At 36.2% G+C, this 9500-nt stretch overlaps 1 protein-coding gene across 1 annotated transcript in view; it reads right to left on the reverse strand.

Moving 5' to 3' along the window:
- XPNPEP1 (X-prolyl aminopeptidase 1) overlaps positions 1–8730 on the reverse strand; it is a 68488-nt gene extending 59758 nt beyond the window's left edge. The window contains exon 1 of the mRNA XM_074295534.1: positions 8620–8730. The gene's annotated coding sequence lies outside the window, so the exon portion shown is untranslated. The remainder of the gene's footprint in view (positions 1–8619) is intronic.
- Between the last annotated feature and the right edge of the window lie 770 nt (positions 8731–9500).

Here is a 9500-nt window from a genome sequence, read left to right on the forward strand (position 1 = left end):
CTGTGTTAGTGACTGGGATATTAGATACACGTTCTCCAGTCTCCCACATCAGTGTATGGATGGACACTGTTTTGTAGGCACTCTCAGAAGGTGAAATGGTCAAGCCTACTGTGCCTGGAGGCAAAGGATCCATAGGCTCAACAGGAACAGATTTCACTTCTCCAGGGAGTATCTCGGTAGTCTCTACTGCACACAACTCTATTTTTCCTAATTTCAATCCCTTTCTTCCATCTGATTGCCTTTTGGCTGATTGATCATGTCTTAAAATTCTCTGGATGTAACCTCGGCTGCCATCATGCCCCACTTGGGGGGCTGAAGCTGGGCCCCATCTGTCATTTCCCTGGGTCAATCTACATTCGGAGGCCCAGTGGAGGCCCTTGTGACATTTTGGACATGGAGTTTTAGGTCTTCTCTCACCCTGTCTTCTCACTGTATCTCCATATCTACACTGAGCTCTTAGATGCCCAATTTTTCCACATTGAAAACATCGCCGAGTTTCTCTAGAAGGCCCTTGCCAGGAGGGACCCTGTCTTTCCACATTCATCATTGTCCGGGTGTAAAAAGCATTTGTTCCCACTGTAGCACAACGTCTTATGATCTCCTCTAAAGGAGCATCTTTGTCTAATCCCCATATAATTCTTTTGCAAATCTCATTGGCATTTTCCTTAGCCAGATGTCTGGTCATTATTTCTGTAGCTGAATTTTCTCCAATAGTTCTTTTGACAGCAGTTTGCAAACGTCCCACAAAATCTGCAAAAGGTTCATTGGGACCTTGCTGTATTTTAGTGAAAGCCTCTCCATGATCTTTCTGTCCAGGAAGGACACCCCAAGCTTTTATTGCAGCCTTAGCAATTTGTTCATATATTGTCATGGTATAATGAATCTGTTCCGAATTCTCTCCATACTGACCTTCACCAGCTAAGTGCTCAAAAGTGAATTGTGTGTTAACTCCTATTTCCAAATTGCATCTGACTTGAATTTTACATAATTCATGAAATTCCGCAAGCCATAATAAATTTTCTCCAGGTTCCAGACATGTCCTTGCTATGGATTTCCAATCATTCGGGGTTAGGACTTCATAAGACAAACCATCTAGTAACATTTTGACATAAGCTGATGTAGCCCCATAAAGGGTACAACCTTTTTTCAAATCCTTAATTTTATTCAAATCTAAAGGTGCATATCTTCTCCTTTTTTTACCTACAGAATCAATCTCTTCAATCACAGGATATGCATGTATAAAATCACTTATATCCTGTCCTTCTCTCTTAGCTTTAACCAATGCTTTTTCTAATCTTGTCATAGGCTTAGGCTGCTTCACAGGCAATTCTGTTTGTGTTTCTGCCTCTTCCCCTCTTTCTTCCTCCATCTCTGAAGGTGGGGTTGATGTGGGCCTGTCAATAATCTGTTCTCTAGGCAGGGTTGAAGCTTCTTCAAGAGAATCATACCATAATTCCTCATTTAAATCCTCTTGCTCTAGGGAAAGATCTTGATCTTTCCTTTTTTCCTCACACTTCCTCCTCTGTTCATTTTTAGAACTTTTCCTTCTCCTACAACTTGCTTGATAGTTTAAGGCTAATTGAACTATGTTGTAGATATAAAATACTTCTGCAGAAATTGAACGAGGCCCAATTTTTGCTTGAAATTCTTTCATTTCATATCCCACTAGCTTCCATTTATCTACATCTATCTTTTCTTCCTCTAAGAACCAAGGGGATGTGCGTCTTAATGCAGCCAAGAGTTTAGCAATCTGTACCCAGGTTACAAGTAAACTCTGCTCCTCAATTATGTTGATTATACTCTCTATAGTACCACTCCTGAATGGAGCTGAGGTTGCGTCTGGGGCTGAGGTTGAGTCGGCTGAGGTCCAGGGATTGAATATAGCTAACATCTGCCCCATTTCAGCTATAAGAGATTCCTGGTTTAGCCCTTAACAAGTTAAGTTCCTTATTTATCTATTAGCACGCTCACTTAATCTTTAACAAAGTTTCCTCGTTACTCACGGTTCTGGGTCAGAGAGACTGAGATCTAGATTGGAAGCTTTTCCACTGGAATCAGGACTGTGTCTGTCCCTGTTCGGGCGCCAAATTGCGAAGGTCTGGTCTAGCTCCTCTTGTCAGGATAAGCAAAAGTCCTTGCCCCACGTGTGGACGCCAATTGTAGCGAGCTGTCGTCTCTAGAAGCTGCTGGATCGCTCTCTGGGAAGAGATCTGCTGTGTCTACTCAAATCTCTCAGACAGATTCTTCTTCCTGTAACGAACCGTTGTCTCCAGGCAGTTGCTGTTAACTCTTGTCCAAAGAAGTGACTTCCCTTCCTGCAGAGAGCCCCGTCAAGCCTGATGCAATTCAGAGTCTTCCTCTTTCTCTGAGAGTCCTCTTCTTTTATTCTCCCAGAGAATGGGCGTGGGATAATGCAAGGGCTTCTGGGAAGAACCACCCCAGCCAATGAGCTTGCCCCCTCTATCAAGTCAACCTGAGTTCTCACCTTGTAATTGTCCAGAAAACCTGAATTCTCACCTTGTCACTGTCCAGACAACCTCAGTTCTCACTTAGTAATCCTAACACTCCTTGAAATTAATTTTTTTAACAGTTTGGACATGTATACATATATTGTATTTAATTTTTACTTTAACATATTTAACATGTATTGGTCAACCTGCCATCTGGGGGAGGGGGTGGGGGGAAGGAGAGGAAAAGTTGGAACAAAAGGTTTTGCAATTGTCAATGCTAGAAAATTGCCCATGCATAAAATTTTTGTAATAAATTTTTAGAATGAAATTAAATTTTAAAAAATTTAATTTTTTTGCATTGACTTACTTTTTTGCATTTTCTATTACTCCAGTTGAATGAGTCCTTCGAGGCAAGGACATCTTTGTCTTCATATTCCCATTTTGTAAAACAGTTGTAGGCACTTACTGCTTATTGAATTGATAAGTTTTATGAGGGAGGCATGGTATGTACAAACACGCATGCCCATGAACACACACATACATGTTCATTATACACACACACACAAATGAACATTTCCTAAATCCAGTTTCAATTCCCTCTAAGATGAATAATAACAAAACTTAGATTTATATTACAGTATTTCATCATTTCCAGGAATTTCCTCACAAACCCAGTTTATCAATTCCCGAGCTCATGTACTTGCACTTGACAAAGCCACACAAAAATAGCCATATATTCCAGCCTATAATTATTGTATCTCCACAACTCACACTTCTAAAATTCCTGTTTTGGATCACAGTCTCCTTTTCATTTCTGCCTCAGCTTCATTTTTCCTAAATCTCTGTCTTCATCATGACCTTTAGCCATTCTAGCCCTTACCTCTCTTCATCATTAGTCATCACTATGACTCTGACTTCATAGGATCATAAGATCATAGCTTTAAAGCTGACAGGGATTTTAAAGGTTATCCTCAGATCTAATCAATCTAAGAAATGCACAGAAATGCTAAATAATTTATAAATGTCCAAGGTCACACAGCTACTAAGTGTCCAAGGTGGGATTTCAGCCCTAGTCACCGGTACTCTAAGTCCGATTCCTTATTCATATTGCTTAATGGATATGTTAATCTGTTAGTTAACCAGCTCAACTTGATTCCTTGTCTCTTCATACTGCTGCTGCTGCTGCCATGCCATACTTGAATTGCTTTTACTCACCTAAAGCTGATTGCCATTGGAAAAAAATACCAAACGGTCTACTACAGATTTATATTATCTCATCTCACCTGAGTTCTACTTGCTCACTAGCAAACCTTTTATTCTTCCCTACTTGCATTCAGTTACTACTCCAAACTTTCTCTTCTCCCCCTTGCTCCTTAGACCAACCTTCCTTCCAATTCAACAGAGGAATGTATTTTTTTAAACTGGAAAAAAGAGAGGATCCATTGTCATTTTCCTTTTCTCTTCAATAACAATTCTCATCTTCTTTCTTCTATTGCTCTAGTCTCTGCCAAAAAGTGACTAGTTTTCTCACTAAGCCGGGTGCTACTACTTGGACCCTTCTTCCTATCACTGTCTGTCTCCTCCAAGACCTTATCCCTCTTTTTCTGTAATCTTCAGCCTTTCTACTTGCTCTTTCCCTACCACTTATAAAGGTAGCTCTGCCTTTTGAAGTATCAGAATTATGTAAAGTGAAAATGAAGTGATTTTAATTAAGTTCAAAGGTCAACAAATGTCACATATAAGAAACATGGGTTCTTCAAATTTTTTCTATTATGAAGCAATTTGAAACTATACAATCAAGGCTATTGCACTGTATATATCCTTTTATCCAGCAATACTACTCATAGGTCTATATCCTAAAGAGATCAAAGAAAGGTGTACAAAAGTATTTACAGCAATTTTTGTTTGTGGTGGCAAAGAATTGGAAACTGAGGGCATGCCCATCAGTTGGGGAACAATCTTCCCCACCCCACCCCCAATAAAACCAACTCAGTTTTATAAAACTTCAACTATTCTATATCTCTATTCTCTTCCATAAACTTCTGGGCTGGTGGTGGTGGTGTTTTATTGTTGTTGTTTCTTTTTAAATCAATTTTATTTTCAATTCTGAACTCTTCCTATCTCTTATCTCTAAAAACACTCATTAAAAAGGCATATAGTCACATGTAAAAATTTTCCACATTACCTCTGTACAAAAATAATGAGAAAAAAGAAAAGAAAATATATTTCTATTTACACTCTGAATGGCATGTTTTATTATGAAGTCCTTTGGATTTGTGATGGGTCATTGTGTTGATCAGAGTCTTTCAACATTGATTTTCTTTACAATGTTACTGTCGATTATATTATTGTCCTGGTTATCTCAGTTCACTTTGCATTAGTTCATACAAGTCTTCCCAAGTTTTCTTAAACCATTCTCTTCATCATGTTTTATAGGACAATAGTATTCAACCATATGCCATAACTTATCCAATCATTCCCTGACTGATGGGCATGCCCTCAGTTTCCAAATCTTTGCCACCACAAAAAGAACTGCTGTAAATATTTTTGTACATAAATATTCTTTGCCCCTTTCTTTGATCTTTTTAGGGTATAGATCTAAAAGTAGTATGGTTGGGTAAAAGGACATACACAATTTAATAGCCTTGACTATGTAGTTTCAAATTGTTTCATAAGAGAAGAAACTTGAAGGATTTTTGTTTCTTACATTTGACCTTTGAACTTAATTAAAATCAATACTTCAGCTTCATCATCCCCTATCTCCCATTCACCTCCTCCCTAAAATTCATCATTCTCCTAAAATTAAGTAATGGGCTAGTTAATATGCTTGCTTTTAGTACCTATTTTCCCACAGCCTCTTCAACATTTTTTTCCTTTTTTTTTTTAAAGTCATCTTAGCCAATTAATGGGTATAAGGTGATTTTAATTTTCGGAGTTGTTCTAATTTTCATTTCTCTATTAGTGATGTAGGGAGCATTTTTTATTATAGGTATTTATATACAAAACATATGCATGGGTAATTTTTCAACACTGACCCTTGCAAAAACTTCTGTTTCAACTTTTCCCCCTCCTTCCCTCCATCCCCTTTCCTAGATGGCAGGTAGTCTCATACATGTTAAATATGTTAAAGTATATGTTAAATACAGTATATGTATACATATTTATACAGTTATTTTGCTGCACAAGAAAAATCAGATTTAGAAAGAAGGTAAACATAACCTGAGAAGAAAAAACAAAAATTCAAGCAAACAATAACAGAAAGAGTGGTTCATACTTATTTCCCAGCGTTCTTTCTCTGGGTGTGGCTGGTTCTATTCATTACTGATCAATTGGAACTGATTTGGATCCTCTCATTGTTGAAGAGAGCCATGTCCATCAGAACTGATCATATGTAGTATTGTTGTTGAAGTGTATAATGATCTCCTGGTCCTGCTCATTTCACTCAGCATCAGTTCGTGTAAATCTCTCTAGACCTTTCTGTATTCATCCTGCCGGTCATTTCTTATAGAACAATAATATTCCATTACATTCATATATCATAACTTATTCAGCCATTCTCCAATTGGTAGACATCACTGAGGGCTGCCACAAACATTTTGGCACATACAGGTCCCTTTCCCTTCTTCAATATCTCTTTGGGATATAAGCCCAGTAGTAATACTGCTGGATGAAAAGGTATGCACAGTTTGATAACTTTTTGAGCATAGTTCCAAATTGCTCTCCAGAATAGTTGGATCCATTCACAGTTCCACCAACAATGCATCAGTGTCCCAGTTTTCCCACATCTCCTCCAACATTCATCTTTATCTTTTCCTGTCATCCTAGCCAATCTGAGAGGTGTAGTAGTATCTCAGAATTGTCTTAAATTGCATTTCTCTGTTCAATAATGATTTGGAACATCTTTTCATATGACTAGAAATAGTTTCAATTTCTTCATCTGAAAATTATCTGTTCATATACTTTGACCATTTGTCAATTGGAGAATGGCTTGATTTCTTATAAATTAGAGTCAATTCTCTATATATTTTAGAGATGAGGCCTTTATCAGAATCTTTGACTATAAAAATGTTTTCCCAGTTTATTGCTTCCCTTCTAATCTTGTCTGCACTAGTTTTGTTTGTACAAAAGCTTTTTAAGTTATATAATCAAAATTTTCTATTTTGTGATCAATAATGATCTCTAGTTCTTTGGTCACAAATTCCTTACCTCTTCAGAGGTAAACGATCCTATGTTCTTCTAATTTATTTATAATCTCATTCTTTATGCCTAAATCATGGACCTATTTTGATCTTCTCTTGGTGTATGGTGTTAAGTGTGAATCAATGCCTAGTTTCTGCCATAATAATTTCTAATTTTCCCAGAAGTTTATGTCAAATAATGAATTTTTATCCCAAAAGCTGGGGTCTTTGGGTTTGTCAAACACTAGATTGCTATAGTTATTATTTTGTCCTGTGAACCTAACCTATTCCGCTGATCAACTAGTCTATTTCTTAGCCAGTATCAAATGGTTTTGTTAACCACTGCTTTGTAATATAATTTTAGATCTGGTACAGCTAGGCCACCTTCATTTGTTTTTTTTTCATTAGTTCCCTTGAAATTCTTGACCTTTTGTTCTTCCAGATGAATTTTGTTGTTATTTTTTCTAAGTCATTAAATTAGTTTTTTGGGGGATTCTGATTGGTATAGCCCTAAATAAATTGATTAATTTAGGTAGTATTGTCATCTTTATTATATTCACTCAGCCTATCCAAGAGCACTTAATATTTTTCCAATTGTTTATATTTGACTTTATTTGTGTGGAAAATGTCTTGTAGTTTTGCTCATATAGTTCCTGACTTTGTAGGGAGCATTTTTAATGTGGCTATAAATAACTTAAGATTTCTTCCTCTGAAAATTGCCAAGCAGGTGTTTTTGACCCAGGTCTATGAACTTGATTTTTGAAATATTTTAATAACTACTTAATTATTGATATTTGTTGTAATCCTAAATGTTTTATGTTTATGCATTTAACAACATTATTCTGAGAAAGAGTCCATAGACTTCATTAGACAATCAAAGGGATCCATGATACATTAAAAAAAAAAAAAAGTTAAGAACCTCTGTGCTATGAGGGGGAAAATAACATTTACATTCTCTATCCATATTTTCTTACCTCCCATTCACTTTTTACCTTGCAATCTGACATGTAATATTACCACTCAGATGAAACTTATCTCTCAGATCTTCAGAGATATAGTAAAATTGTAAATTTGATTGCAATCTCAATTCTCATCCTTTTTAACCTCTTTTTATCTTTTCACACTGTTCACACACTCTCTCTCCTCCCATGAATTTTCTTAAACTATTTCTTTTGATTTTCATCATATCTGTCTGCATCATCATCCATCTTCTTCCCCCAAACAAGGAGTATCCCCCAAATCTCTCTCTTAGACTCTCTTCTCTTTATATCTCTTTCCAATTTCATAACTTTGGTGTCATTGTTGATTCTTTACTGTCACCCTCATCCATATCTAATCAGTTGCCAAATCTTGTTCCTTTCTCCTCCACATTTCTTCCATCCTCTCCTCTCTATTCATAACTACCATTCTGGCTGCAGCACAGAATCAAAGATGAAAGGATCAAAGGATCATAGAGCTAGAAGGAACCAACATTTTAAATATGAGGAAACAAAAGTGTGTAGAGGTTAAATGAATTTCACATGTGAAGTATTGCAATAATTTCCTAGTTGATCTTCATGCTACCCACTCCTCTTTAATTTATCCCATACACAAATACCAAAAGAATCTTCCTAAAGCCAGATCTTACTATATCATAGTTAAAAATCAGAACTGGCTACCTATTGCTTCTAGGTTAAAAAAAAAAAAAAACAAAAAAAACCTCCTTATCTACATATTGAAAGCCCTCTACAATCTGGTTCCAGATTACTTTTTCAAATTAATTTTATTTACTTTTGCATACTCAACTACTCAGAATGAAAATGTAGAGCTAGAAGGCACCTGAGGGCCAATGAGTCCAATCCCCTTATTTTATAGATGGAATTAAACATAGATTTCAACAGCAAGTACAACACTCCAGCTACTTCATTGAAGATTACATTCTAGATAAATTGGTCAATTGGTTCTTCACTGAACTCAGCATTCCAAAACTTTGCACAAGCCATCTTTCTTACCTAGAATATATTTTTTTCTCTCTTCTTTATCATCTTAGTTTCTTCCAATACTCAGCACTGTACCTCAGAATGAAAACCTTTCTTTATGTTCCCCCTACACCACAAGGCTCTGTTCTCAAAGTATCAACTAATTATCTCTGTACATGTTATATGACAGTACATTGAATAGAAAGTCCTTGAGGTCAGAAACTTTTTGTTACTTTAGTTTTGGTATCCCTAGTTCCTATCACAGTGCCTTATTGAAATGCTTAATCCAATATTTGCTTGTTATAATATACAGATGAAACAATAAATGACAAAATAAGGAACTCAAGGAAAGATGGGAAGTCTTATATGAAGTAATACAGGATGAAGGAAGAAGAACTAAGAGGTCAAAGTTTACAATAATGAAAATCATAACACTAAAAATCAACAAACTAATGAATTGTGAGGAATAATCTTGGTCTTAGAAAATAGATATGGATGCATATTCCTCCTCTCCAGAGAAAGGCAGAGATTTTATCTGTGGAATATAATACAAAGTATATGTCAGTTGGACTTAATTAAATATTTTTCTTGATCCATTAGTGTTTCTATTGGTCTTATATCCCAAAGAGATCTTAAAGGAGGGAAAGGGACTTACATGTGCAAAAATGTTTGTGGCAACCCTCTTTGTAGTAGCAAGAAACTGGAAACTGAGTGGATGCCCATCAGTTGGAGAATGGCTGAATAAGTTATGGTATGTGAATGTTATGAAATATTATTGTTCTATAATAAACGATCAGTAGGATGATTTCAGAGAGGCTTGGATAGACTTACAAGAATTGATGCTAAGTGAAATGAGCAGAACCAGGAGATCATTGTACATGGCAACAAGAAGATTATACAATGATCAATTTTGA

The sequence above is a fragment of the Sminthopsis crassicaudata genome, chromosome 2 (genome assembly GCF_048593235.1).
Source record: "Sminthopsis crassicaudata isolate SCR6 chromosome 2, ASM4859323v1, whole genome shotgun sequence".
Classification (NCBI taxonomy): domain Eukaryota; kingdom Metazoa; phylum Chordata; class Mammalia; order Dasyuromorphia; family Dasyuridae; genus Sminthopsis; species Sminthopsis crassicaudata.